The sequence below is a fragment of the Gopherus flavomarginatus genome, chromosome 1 (genome assembly GCF_025201925.1).
Source record: "Gopherus flavomarginatus isolate rGopFla2 chromosome 1, rGopFla2.mat.asm, whole genome shotgun sequence".
Lineage (NCBI taxonomy): Eukaryota > Metazoa > Chordata > Testudines > Testudinidae > Gopherus > Gopherus flavomarginatus.
Genome location: NC_066617.1, coordinates 185,696,534 through 185,710,950, shown reverse-complemented (window position 1 = coordinate 185,710,950; position 14,417 = coordinate 185,696,534).

Here is a 14,417-nt window from a genome sequence, read left to right as displayed (position 1 = left end):
ATCCCACGGTCCCCGCAGTCTCCGAAAAGCATTTGCATTCTTTGCTGAGCTCCCAATGCCTGTAGGGTCAAACACATTGTCCGGGGCGGTTCAGGGTATATCTCGTCAATTTACTCCCCCTTTCCCCCGTGAAAGAAAAGGGAAAAAAAATGTTTCTTGGCTTTTTTCAATGTTACCATATGTCTACTGCATGCTGCTGGTAGACACGGTGCTGGGGCACTGAACAGCAGCATCCTCTCCCCTCTCTGGTGGCAGATGGTACAGTGCAGTAGGACTGGTAGCTGTCCTCATCATCAGCCTGTGAGTGCTCCTGGCTGTCCTTAGGTGAGGTCGGCTGGGGGTGCCTGGGTAAAAATAGGAATGACTCCCAGTTATTCCCGTCAGATGGTACAGAACGGCTGGTAACCTGGTAACCGTCCTCATCATAGCAACTGGGGGCTGAACTCCATCAGCCCTACCCCTTTCTTGTCTAAAGAAAAGATTCTGTACTGCCTGGACTATCATAGCAGCGGGATGCTGGGCTTCTCTCCCCTCCACCATTTAATGTCCTGCCTGGACTATCATAGCAGCTGGAGGCTGCCTCCTCCTCATTTTATCTCACTAAAAAGTCAGTATTTCTTATTCCTGCATTCTTTATTACTTCATCACACAAATGGGGGGACCCTGCAACGGCAGCCAAGAAGGGTTGGGGGAGGAGGGAAGCAACAGGTGGGATTGTTGCAGGGGCACCCCCTAGAATGGCATGCAGCTCATCCTTTCTGTGAGATCTGACATGGAGCAGCTGTGCTCTCTGGTTCTCTGATACACTGGTTTTCTTGTACACTTGCCCCATATTCTAGGCAGGACTGACTCTATTTTTAGATACAACATAAAGGAGAGAATGACCCGGGGGGTCATTCTCATTTTTGTCTTTGCGCCCCCAGCTGGCCTCAGCAAAGGTCAGCCAGGAGCACTCATGACAGCAGCAGACGGTACAGAATGACTGATAACCGTCATCTCATTGCCAATTTACAATTGCATGGCAGACGGTACAATAGGTGGTAACCATCTCTCCTACCTTGCAAAGGCAAATGAATGCTGCTGTTTAGCGCTGCAGTACCACCTCTGTCAGCGGTATCCAGTACACATACGGTGACAGTGACAAAAGGCAAAACGGGCTCCATAGTTGCCATGCTATGGCGTCTGTCAGTGCAATCCAGGGGAAAAGGGCATGAAATGATTGTCTGCCGTTGCTTTCACGGAGAAAGGAATGAGTGACGACATTTACCCAGAATCACCCGTGACACTATTTTTGCAGCATCATGAATTGGGATCTCAACCCAGAATTCCAATGGGCGGGGGTGACTGCGGGAACTATGGAATAGTTATGGGATAGCTACCCACAGTGCAACGCTCCAGAAATTGACGCTAGCCTCAGTACATGTACGCACACCACCAAATTATTGTGCTTTGTGTGGTCTCGTGCACTCGACTTTATACAATCTGTTTTACAAAACCGGTTTATGTAAAATCGGAACAATCCTGTAGTGTAGACGTACCCTGAACTAGGAATATGGCAAAGTAGGTGGAGCTCCTACAAAGGACAGCCTGGCTACTACTCAAATATTTTGACTTGTGGTCTCAAATCCACATTCCTGGCACAATGGCTTTTAAAGAAGTGATAAGAAAAAGTTAAATATGCAAATAACTTCTTCCTGTATATGCAGGAAATACTCTAAGCATTAAGGGTGATTATTTCAAATGGGATCTATGAAGTACTGTAGCAAACTATATGTTATAAGGTGCAACATATTTTATAGTCAAATCACTTCCATTCAGCCTCATGCAAGGTTATGGTTAGCAATACACATAAACATGGCTATAAAAATGTCTTGTGAATAAATTGTAGTTTTAATTTCTATTCACAGTAAGAATAGCATATATTTTGCCTAATATATAAAATATCAATCCCTGTAGACACAATAAAGAGCATTAGAAAAAATAAGCAGTTCCAAAACCCAGCATTTTTTATGGTAATCATAAACCATGAACAGGTGCATTCATATATATTTCATATTGCTTATTGCCTCCTCACTAGTGTTATGAGTAAAAGTTACATATCAGTAAAACCTGACCATTACTCAGAAGGAAACTGCATCTATTTACGATCACTAAAAAGCCCAATGGAAAATGTAATTTTCTATTTTATCTCAGAGGACTTGTAATTAATTCTGAAAAGAAATTGAAATTAAATTACACACTATACTTGATATAAGGCTTTTGTGGGGAACCCATAAATGTGAAGGACATATTTACCGTTGCACATGGATGGTGTGTCCAGATGAATTCTAATGTAGAGAGGGTTATATAGTTGTGACAAACCTAAACCAGGCCCCATGTCCCTAAATGTCCAGAATGGTTTGATGACTCTGCTATCTCCATATAATCTTCAGTGTGTGGAATTCTCCTTTCTAAAGGTCTGATCCAAAGTCTGCTAAAGCCCTTGGAAAGGCTCACATTGACTTCAATGAGTTTTCGATGATACCTTGGGTTCCTCTCCTGGTTGTTGCCAGTAGAATTTTCAGTATTTGTTGCTGTGTAGGTTGCATTCCTTTGCCCATTCTGCTATTCTCATTTTAGTTTATATTAAATAACTTGGGGCAGATTCTGATATCACTTACCCTAATTTTACATTGATGTAGCTAGCTCCATTGACTTTAATGGAATTAGTCCTAATTTACATTGATGTGGAAGAACAGGGAAAATGCAAAAAATAAATAAAAACGAGACAGGCCCAGGCAGCAAAATTCAGATCTGGATTTCAAATGCTTCAAATGATAAGGACCTTTGGATCCAACACTTTAGTTTGGAACAATAATTAATTGTAAATAAGTCTTCAGTTTGGAGAATACCTTAAACTGTTTGTATGTGTAGAAGATAATTATCTTAAGTATGCTCTGCAAAAAGATGACACTCCATTTGTCTTTGGACATAGAATCCAGAGTGGAGTGTGATTAAGTCCATAGTGAGTGAGACACTCTGATTCTGCCCCCAGAGAGCCTCCAAGGTCAATGGAGACTGAACAATCTGCTTCAAAAAACAGTTTGGACTTTCCAGAAAGGCTAGTTTGCATGGTTTAGTTGTAAACATTTGGCAAAACTTTACTCTTAATAACCGAAATGCCACAAATATAGGATGTCAGTACAATTGATTCAAACAATACCAAATAACCTAAAAGCACAAAGGAAGACTTTGAGTTAAGGGTATATTTTTGACCAGGGATTGGCAGCATTTCTCACTTGGCCCACCAGGGTAAGCCCGCTGGCGGGCCAGGCCAGTTTGTTTATCTGACGCATGCACAGGTTCACCCGATCGTGGCTCCCACTGGCTGCGGTTTGCTGCTCCAAGCCAATGGGTGCTGTGGTCTTAAAGCACATTTCAGCAAAGTGCTCATGTATGTGCTTAATTATGAGTATATGCTTTAATCCCACTGACTACTGAGAATTTAAGCACATGTTTAACACCCCGACTCAGGAAAACATGCCTATTTCTGAAGAGCATTTGGTCCCTCCCACTCCTATGTTCCTGTGGTTCAATGTGCCTAATGATAAGCATATGTTTACATGCCACTGAAGCCGATAGGACATAAGCACATGCTTAAGCATGTGTTTAAATTCTTTCCTGAATAGGGATAAACTTGAGCATGTGCTTAAGTGCTTTGAATATTTTTTTTCAGTTTCAGTAGTATGTTAATCCAGTTTGGCAAAGTAATTAGAAGACAAAGACACTGGAAGCACTGAAGGAAACATTGCTTCAGAGTTTAGCCAGTCACCAGCAGGGGGGTCAGGAAAGGATTCCCTCTTCCCACCCTCCCAACTCCTGGATCACCAGTCTACCCCGTGAGGGTATTTTTAAGCTTTTTCCTCTGAAGCTTCAGGGATGGCTGTGACTAGAGATGGGACATTGGGCAGGGTGAGCCTAGGCCTTGAGGTGGCACTGAGCATTCATGGTCTCAGGTGCTTGGCCAGCTGGTTCTTGCTTACATGTTCAGGGTCTAACTGATTGCCATATGTGGGGTTGGGAAGGAATTTCCCTCAGGTCAGATTGGCAGTGACTGTAGGGTTTTTTTCATCTACCTCTGCAATGTGTGGGAGTGGGTCAGTTGCCATGATTATCTGGGTGTATCTCACATAAATATTTCTGTGCCATTGTGGGGGTCTCAAGCACTGGTGCGGCTCAGTATCTCCTATTCTCCGCCTATGACACATAATAGTCTAATCTTCTGTAGGCTGTAACACTTTGGTCTCATTTTCATTGTTGGGTTTAGTGTGTGTATGATGGGTGGTGTTAGTGGACTGTGTTATATAGGAGGTCAGATTGGATGATCTGGTAACACAGGCTGGGGGTGCCTTATTCGGTCTCTCAAATGACACCCAACCCTAAGAAGACTAAATTGGCAGGCAAAATATTTCTTACACAACATCTCTCCATGCCTGTACATAGGGAAATGTCTGCCTGTTGAAGAGGAGGAGGAGTACCTCACAGAAGGGACTTTAACTACAGTGACTTACTGGGACCCAAATCTGTCATTTTGCATCTGTGAGATTCTCATGAACTCCAAAAAGCAGGTGGAACCAAAAGCCACCACTGAGTTCAGCAATAGGTGTGTGTCCCTGTAGTATGTAATCTCGTAGCCTCTGTTCTTTTCACTCCACCTTCTGCCTAAATATTCTCCTCTGGCTGTATGTTTCCACACTTTATTTGTTCCTCTTCATGTCTCTCAGGTGTTTCCACTGTATGTCATTTGTGGGATACCATTTTTGCCAGTAAGTATCCTTCCAGTGAGGAATTTTGGCTTGTGTTTAGAAATTGGAAATAAGTATTTGGGTAAATTGCTCTTCACACCATGGGAGTATAAGGCTTTCATGATGGAAATATATATTTCCTGAAGTTGTGCTATCACTCACTGTGACAGGGTAATGTATTGCCCAGACCCTAAGGTGGTGTTAATTGGCATAGTTTCGATGATGCTACTCTGATTTATGTCAGCTGAGAATCTGGAAGCATCTATTTTTTCAAATCTACCTGTTTTTATGAAGAGCTTATCACCAGAGCATATAAAATGTTAGAAATCAGGATAGCTGAAGTTCATATTTCTCATTATCTTCAAGGGATTAACTATCCCATATTTTATTAATATCGCAAAGAAAGGCAACACTTATAGACTTTTGCCCTGTTTAGAACCTTACAAAAATGGCTAGGGAGGTTTAAACTAAAAACTGGGTTTGTTATCCATCTATAAGAAACAGAGCTGAGAGCACCAAAACTCATCACAGTGTAGTTTTTCATAACATATGAAATGTAGCTGTGTACCAACAGCCTATGAATGCTTCCTTTGTGGCTTACATTTTGTGGCCAAGCTTTTTGATGCTATCACCTTGCTCCATGAATGGGTCACGCTGAACTCAATAGGATTGCTTGTGCAGCAAGGTGCTACTTAATGGGAGTAAGGATATCAGAATTTGGTTCTACCTATGGTGCTGCAAATTTTCACATGACCATTTGGCATACACATAATTTCTAAAGTGTATGTGCAAGTCAGGCTGCATGTGAATATACCTTGCATGTGTACACATAAATAGGGAGTATATAAAGCTGTGCATGCACTTCTGAAGATTCAGGCCAGGAACTAGGCTTTTCAAAATCTGAAAAAGTAGTTTATCTTCTTGAATTTGGAAAGACTGTGTCAACAAGGAGGATTTAGAGCTTTCACTATTAAATCCCAGACCTTTTTCTCTGTCAGTATGCTTCAGCTTCCTTCTGTTTAGCAGAAATCAGTTTTTATTTTTTGCACAAAATGATAACACTCATTTACCTACGTTTAAGTACACTTGATATCCACTTCATTAACTCACCAAAGAGGAGGATCTCTCTAGTTCTCTTATCTGTTTGAAATGTTCTATTGCATTGTTGTTATTCTCAGCCTAGTTTCATCTGTGAATTTTCAGGGCTTTTATTCAGATTGTATACTCAATTCATAAATAATAAAAATCTGATTTAAACATGAACTCTTCACTGGTTCTGTATTTCCATCTAGAAAATGTTTTATTGATCAGTATAGTCTTTATCTCTTACCCTTTAGCCAGTCCTCTCCTATCTTATCATTACTCTGATACCAATAACACTACACCCTTGACAATAATACTTTTGAAAAATGTTAGTATTTTCTTTTAGTTCACTTGCACTGTTCTTTTTTAGGATGTTGGCCATCAAACAAAACTATTCTCTACCTGTGGTAATGTATGTATATGTCTAATTCCTGGATGTTTACAGAGGCATATTATGTCCTTTGCTGAATTGATAGTGTGATTTGTGCAATGTTTTATGAGAATTTAATTAGGTTAAATTGTATCGTCCTTCCCTTCCACAGCAATTAGATTCTCTCTATAAAATATTCCTCCGAGAAATGAGTGAGGCATAATAACTCATCATGATTTCTTTCAGAACTATCCTGCCTATTCATTCCATTCACTGAACAGAAAGATCTACTTGCCCTGTAAACACAGCAAAGCATTATCAGTAATGTGGTGCTGTCTACTGAAAAGAAGCAAACTGATTCACTTCCAATTCAAATTGCTGCAAACCTTCCCAGACTTTGATGCAAGTTTAAAGTTACTCTTCTGTGAATCATACTATATGGCTAAAAGAAAGATGTATTTTTTTTTTCCTAATCAGTTCAGAAATGTGAACATTACCTTGGTGGAAAACATATGGTTTGATTCAGCAAGATGCTGAGCAAACTCAACAACTACTTAACTTCAGTAGGAGATATAGGTGTTCTGCACCTCCCAGAATCAGACCCAAATTCATACCGGTCTAGTTCTATTGAATATAATAATATTACAGCAGCAAAAATTTGCCGCAGCAATTCTCGCCTCATTAGGAGTCAGCCGTGCTCATGGAACTCATCCATTGTTGTAAGGTGCTAGGTGAACAGGATTTGGACCCAAAAACATAACATTTATTTCAAAATACTTTGTTTAGCTAGAACTGGTGACCTCTTTGGTGAACCTGGCAATGTAGGAGACCTATATGAAAGGTTATAAATAGTTTTTCTTTCTGATTAAATGCCCTGAAAATCCTGTGGCCTGGCACTGTTTGATACACAGTCCTGCACTAAGTGAGGCTTGGAGCTGCAAAGCCCCAGAGAGAGCTCCTGGGGGGCTGTGTCCTAGAAAGGCACAATTCCTCTCATAGTTCCCCAGCACAAAGTGTATCTAAGGTTGTATGGTAATATATATAAGAAAAAGCATAAGATCGGTAAATAAAAACTGATCCAGACTCTGACCCTGCTCCAGCCCACTCCATTAACACAAAAGGCCACTGAGACAGTTTAAAGAGGCAATTGAGGAGTCCCTCAAGGGATGTGGGAATCCTCATGTGGTGTGTACCCAGTGTAGCCAGCTCTGTGTCCCACTCCACTCAATCCTCGTTGTTTATGGTGTGTCCAGGGGAAGGGGTCTTGATTGTATTGGTGTAATGGGCCACTGGAGACAGCTGCAATGAATGCAACTTTACTGCAGCCCTAAGGTTGCTTTATGATGCATCGGGGCCAAATCTGGAACCCAGCTAGCTCCAGAATTGGGGCTCCACAAAGTGAATTTGCCTGCCTGCCTTCTGCCTAGGAGTGCTGAAGGGAGCTCAGCTGCAGCTGAAGACTGAGTCCAGTATTGTAATGCATAGGAAGGTTACAAAACTGAGTCCAGTTCTGGTGGCCACAATTGAAGAAGGATGTTGATAAATTGGAGAAGGTTCAGAGAGGAGCCATGGGACTGATTAAAGGATTGGAAAACCTGCCTTATTATCGATAGAGTCAAGGAGCTCAATCTATTTAGCTTAACAAAGAGAAGGCCATGGACTGACTTAAAACTATAGTCTATAGCAATGCACATGATGGTTTTAATAATGGGCTCTTCAATTTAGAAGTGAAAAGGTATAACACGATCCAATGGCTGGAAGTCAATGCTAGACAAATTCAATCTGGAAATAAAACAAAGTTTTAACAGTGAGAGTAATTAACCATTGGAATAATTTACCCAGGGTAATTTTGAATTTTCCATCACTGACAAGTTTTAAATCAAGACTGGATGTTTTTCTAAAAGATATGTTGTTCTCTGGTCTGTATTACACAGGAGGCCAGACTAGATGATCACAATGGTTCTTTCTGGCTTTGGAACTGATGAATCTATGAAAAAATTATACATCTATAAACCTTAAAAAGGTCACTTTCTGGCAAAGTTTAGTGTGTTTAACAGTGCAACCTTAACACTCTGTTTGCTATGAATTTGTAATATTTTGCATCTGAAATATTGAATCATGTTAATGAAATTGTAGAGAATGGACCAAATTCTTGCTTGCCTCTTTCACATGAATGTTATTTGTTTGTACAGTGCATAGCACACTAATCCTGGACTATGCCTGGAGGCTCTGAGGCACTATTACAATACAATAACTAAATAAATAATAAACTATAGTAATAATAATAATAATAATTCACTTACCTGAGTTGACCCCTACATAACTGCAAGATAACTAACGTTTTTTTCTTGTGTGCTTAATTTTTGCTCATTGTGTCCAACACTTGGGTCTTTGGAAGTGTGCTTATGATGTATCATATCAAAAAGCTATAAAATAATATTTTATTACAAATTAGCACATTCTGTTGAGTACACTTGTGGCTATGACCATGAATAGCAATGTACCATTGTCTCTAATACTGATAACTCAATGGAGTATACAGAACACAATCTGGAAACTATTTATTCATCCTTGTGCTTAAATCAAAGGATCATAGAAGTTAGACCTGAAAAAGATCAGTTAGCTCATTCAGTTCATCTCTCTACAAGTACAATATTGTTTCCTGAACTTTTGGTAGTTTTTGTAGTTTGTATAGTCTAGTTTTAAAAATCCCAAGTGAAGTGGTTTCCATAATTTCTTTTGTGTGACTATTCCACAGCCTTATGCACCTCACTCTGAATTTTATCTATCTTCATAACTTCTTCACCCTACTCTTAGTTATTCCTCCAGATAACACACTAGATAACTCCTCTTCCTCTCCTTGGTAGTAAAACCCTTAAATATTTGTGTTGTTTCCCCCCTCACCCTGTTCTCCTCTCTTAGTTGTCATTTAGCCAGACTATATTTTTAAGTTATGGTTGTCAGCTTGGACTGCCCATAACCCTGTATTATTTATTGTCCTATGAGTTTTGTACATTCTAAAATACAGAAAACTTGGATGTGATTAAGTTTTTAAAAGATCCATTTCACTGAATCAGGCCTGAATCTTGCAAAGATTTATGCACATGTTTAACTTTATCTTTTGTGAGTTGTCCCATTGACTTTTATGGAACTACTCACAGTGTGTAAAGTTAAGCATATGTATAAATATTTGCAGAATTGGGGCCTTAACAACAGATTCACAAAGGAATTTAGGCACCTAAATCTCACTGAAATCCATACCTTTGAGGACCAGGTCCTTAGTGTGTAACCTTGAGGAGAGCAGACTCTGAAGTTCCTTGAGGAATCATATTATGTGATGAATGATGTAAAATTAAGTGTAACCAAAGTAGAAGATACTATATAGCCAAGGATTGTTAAAATCAAGGGGAAAAGGTTCTGAGTCATGAAATTATTGTGAAGTCATAATGAGCCAGAATTCATTAACTTAGTAATTGATTAATTTACTTGAAAACCCCATAAACAAAACCTGTTTGATATATTTGTGAAACATTTTATCTCAAAGTTGCCATAGTGACTGAGTTAAAAAAATGCTAATACTGGATGAGTCCTAAAAAAGAAAAATTGCCTGACAAGATATAGGGCCAGTTTCTCAGTTGGTGTAAATCAATGTAGCTCCATTGAAGTCAATAGAGCTAGCTGAATTTATACTAGCTAAGGCTATCACCTGCAGTGTCTAAAGCATCATTTTCTAATATAAAAATGTAAATTTTTGTCTTTATCTTCTGTTGTTCTGCTTCTATTAAAACCTTACTTTAGGGATACAAAATGGTTTTCATTTTGTTTGTATTCTTTATTGCTTTCTTTTCCTCTAAACCAATGCACCACTGGTATATTTTTTTTTAACACTGTTCAGAAAATCTGTCGTATTCAATTGAATACTAAATCCATCTGAGTGCTGGAAAACCAAAATGCTGGAGCGACTTAAGTAAGTAAATTGAAACGTTGTGAATTATTTCTGCTATTGAAATAAGTGCACTGAATCTGTGAACAAAACACACTGACTACTCATTTTTCTCAATGTCAGTATTGTGTATTATTTGCATGTGTGTGTGTGTGTGTGTGCATGCATGTGCACACACACTCAAATTTCAGGTCTGACACAAATGAATTTCTTAGCTGGGTAATCCTTAAAGATTCAATCTCCTTCTAATACTTAGGAGTTTTATTTATGGTCATGCTAATACAAACTTGAAAAGCCAGATAAAAATGTACCATAGTAATTAATGTTTATGGGTTTTAAGGTTCATAACAGACCAAGTATACACATATTAGCTTTCAGTATGGACTGTCTGTGTAGGTCTCTGTGTTTCCAAACAGGTACTATAAGTGTTTAAGGGAAAGATTTCAATCAGCATAATCGTATATCTAGGATTTCACAGAAATCTAAAACAGGAAACCATAGAAATTGTCCCTCACCGAAATAAAAAAAATCTGGGTCACATTAAGCAGTCTGCTTTTAAGCAAAAATCTCATTGTTTTCAATTAGATTTTGATGTGCATATGAGCCTACAGGGAAAGGAATAGATATTTCAGCAAAATGGGAGGTACTTGGTCAAGGAACACATTCTTCTTCCATTGTCTCTGGAAAATAAGCTAATTTAAAAACCCAAGTGATGAACATAGGTTATGTTTTGCTTTAACTCTGACCTAAACTTTTAGTTCTACCCCTCAACTAATTTTGTTCTTCCTGTGGCCATATAGCCACATTCAACTTTAATATCTAAATTACACACTTTTCAATATGAATCAAAATCACAGCACTTTAAAACATTAACTTTGAGGGTATGAATGGCCCCATTAAAGTCAATGGGACTTAAGCGCCTCTTTTACTTTAAACAAGTGACTGTTTTGCTTAATCAGAACCTTAAATGAGAACACATTCAACTAAAGTGAATTACAGGGCCCTGCCTAAAATTTTGACCATCGCTTTCTCCTCCTAAGCAGCTGTACATCCAGAATTATGGACTCCCAACAAATTGCTACAAACCTGGGGCTTCACAGCTCCAGCAGGAAGAGAGGAAAAGAGCATGAAGAGGTCCCTATGCTGTATTTCAGGGGCAAGGATTGTTGCAAGGTGTAGGTGCAGGTAATAGGCTGCCAGACCCATGGTTTTCATCATATACAGGGTTCCATGGTTCTCAGTGCTCCTACTATACAAATTGTTCTAGCATCCCTGTTGCTAGGGAGCTCTTATGTTAGACTTGAGTCCCATCTTGGGTCCTTTTGGAAGGACAAAATCTTCCAATCTGATTTTTCATGTGAACTGCTTTGACTCCCATGGGAATAGTCTGCACAAAATAGTGGCAGGACATGGCCCTGCATGATCCGTACTCCAGAAAAGAAGACACAAACAAGGATATGCCAAGCATGAGTTGACTTAAAAGGTCACTGATAAGTCAATTTAGGCCACAAATTTAGGTTTTACAAACTCTACATTCAATAGAAATGTTTACACTTACACACACACACACACACACACACACACACACACACTCTTATTATTGAAATACAGTATTTTGGATTTTAGTCTAAATATGCACTGTCCTATTTACAGACCAAATACTGTGGTATTGCGCAGAAGTGCATGACAGGTAGAATGTGGAACAGACTGGAGACTGAGAAAAAATTATATTGACTGGTGCTTTTTTCTTTCCTTAACACCAGGAAATGCAAAAAGGAAACAAACAGCAATAATAGGGGAAAATAGATGTTTATTTTTTGGCAGTTTTAATAATCTAAAATAGTGTTAATATCATTAAGGATTTTTTAAAAAAATACATAGTTACATTGTGCCATTGACCTTAGTGAAGAATTTTCCATTGAAAATCAATAGCATGATATAGCCCATAATTTGTAACCTGCCAGACTTCTATAAATAAGAGAAATAGTTGTTTAAGTTATGAAGGTGGGGGGAGAGAGGGGAAAGAGAGGAGAGAAAGACAGAAAATCCATACTGAAAAACACAACAAGTTATTCAAGAGTGAATAAGGCCATTAAAGAGATAAAGCTACGCTTAAATTGCAAATTCTTTTTGTAAGGACTGTCTTTTTCTTGTATATTTGTACAGCATCTAGCAAAATGGGTCTATGACCAGGGCTTCTAGACACTATTATAATACAAATAAAGAGTAATAATATACAGTTGCAAAAAGACCAGATTTTCTGCTTTTAGTATTTATATAAATTTAAATAGAAAGCATTTTATAATTTGAACTTAATTTTCTTTTATCTGTTTTATGTTTAATTTTACATTTTGCTCAGACTGGACCACAGAAGTAGTTTCACTTTTATTTATAATCCGTTTCAAGTTCTCATATGTTAGCAGGATTTTTCAGTGTTAAAGTTGGAAACGCTGGAGGGAATGCTATTACTCTGAATTACACTGTTTCCCACTGATATTTTGTTAAAAACACTATGAAACATTTTATTGATCTTAAGCTTTGTTTTTTGATTTAAAAAAAATCGTATTTTTTTTTGCCTAACATAAATTGGTAGTGTCGCAATAAATATCTGCAATTTAAAACAGCACAAGAATGATGGAAAATAGAAAAAGAACAGACCTAGAGATAAAGAAAGAAAAACTGTATGTGGTATACAGTTGAATAAAATGTATATTACAAACTTTGGTACCTGGAAAATTTCAAGGACTCATTTATTAGATATATAAGTACATAGCAAATTTTCCTATTTCTTTATGTCTGATAACCATCAATCAAAATTTTTCTGTTTAGAACGGATTGATTGGATTCTGTCACACCAGTATTATTAAAAGAGAGTGTTGAAATATAAGGCCAAAGTGACTCCTCTCAAGAGCCTGAACAACTGGCTCACCTATCTTTAAGAATCAAAGTCATGTCTGTAGATAATAACCAGCAGAGGACAGAAAAATGATGAAATAAATTTTCTAGACTTAGATTATTTTCAATTTCCCTTGACAGAAGTTAAAAAAAAATGGTGCTACATTTTCGCAAAGTGCAGTGTGCCATTTTTTAAACACAGGCCAATTACCAGCCAATGATAAAATTTAGCATAATAATAGTGGTAGTAATATTAGGGTTAATAGCCAAGACAACAAACAGCAACATCTTTTACAGTTCAGGTATTATTTTATAGAAAAATCTTCTACTTGCACAGTGCAAAGCAATGAAACAATCTTGGACTTCTTTCTACAGCAACATAAGCAGATATTATTATATCCAAATTCACATCAATGTGATGCTCATCCTTCTGGGCCCTGCTTCACTAGCATCAAAACTGGGAAACATTTCTTTATTCCTGCAATTGCCTCTGCTAATGGGCCTTATACCAGTCTGTGTGACATGAGCTTGAGCATAACACCTCATTACCAACTCAGCATTTTAGACCCTAATCTCGCAACCTACAATGTGCAGATGGACTGCTGCACCTCTCTGGAGCCCAGATGACTTCCCTGCCCATGTGTTGGTCTGCCCATGTATTATACATTGGAGGATCAGAGGCTAAGGCCTCAGTTTAAGGTAAAAGCCATTAGTTAGGGTTTGGAGCAGAAATGAAAGAGAATTTCCTGCTATTGTACACTCAGAAAATTAATATTTGGACTTCATTCCGCATCAGGTACTGTGCTCAGGAGCATTTATTTCTACATAAATGTTTCATATTACAGTGGAGGACTTTGTGCTAAATTTTCAATATTTGACAAATGACTTGTGGTAACTGTACACCTTGGAAAATTTCTGCTAATGAATGAGATGCAGATTTTTCTCATGGATAACTTGACCTGGTAATTGCTTGAAAAATCTGCATCTCATTCATTAGCAGAAATTTTCCAAGGTTACAGATATGTTAAGTTGCTTACTTCCCTTTTCCTTTATTTTGTTAAGCATACAAAATAATGTAACTTATTGTTACATGATGTACAGTTACCACAAGTCATTTGTCAAATATTGAAAATTTAGCACAAAGTCCTCCATTGTTGAATAGATTCAGGGGGTTTGGTCTCTGCGCATCTTGTAGTGAAATAATGAGATGCACTGCTTCATAAATTATAAAACAAGCGATGGCTTTCAAGTGACATGAATTTTGAAATGCTTCTGTTGCTTGTAAGCTGTCCACAAAAAAAAAGAAAAAAAGTGTATTCACTTACCAGCAAAAAACGGATTT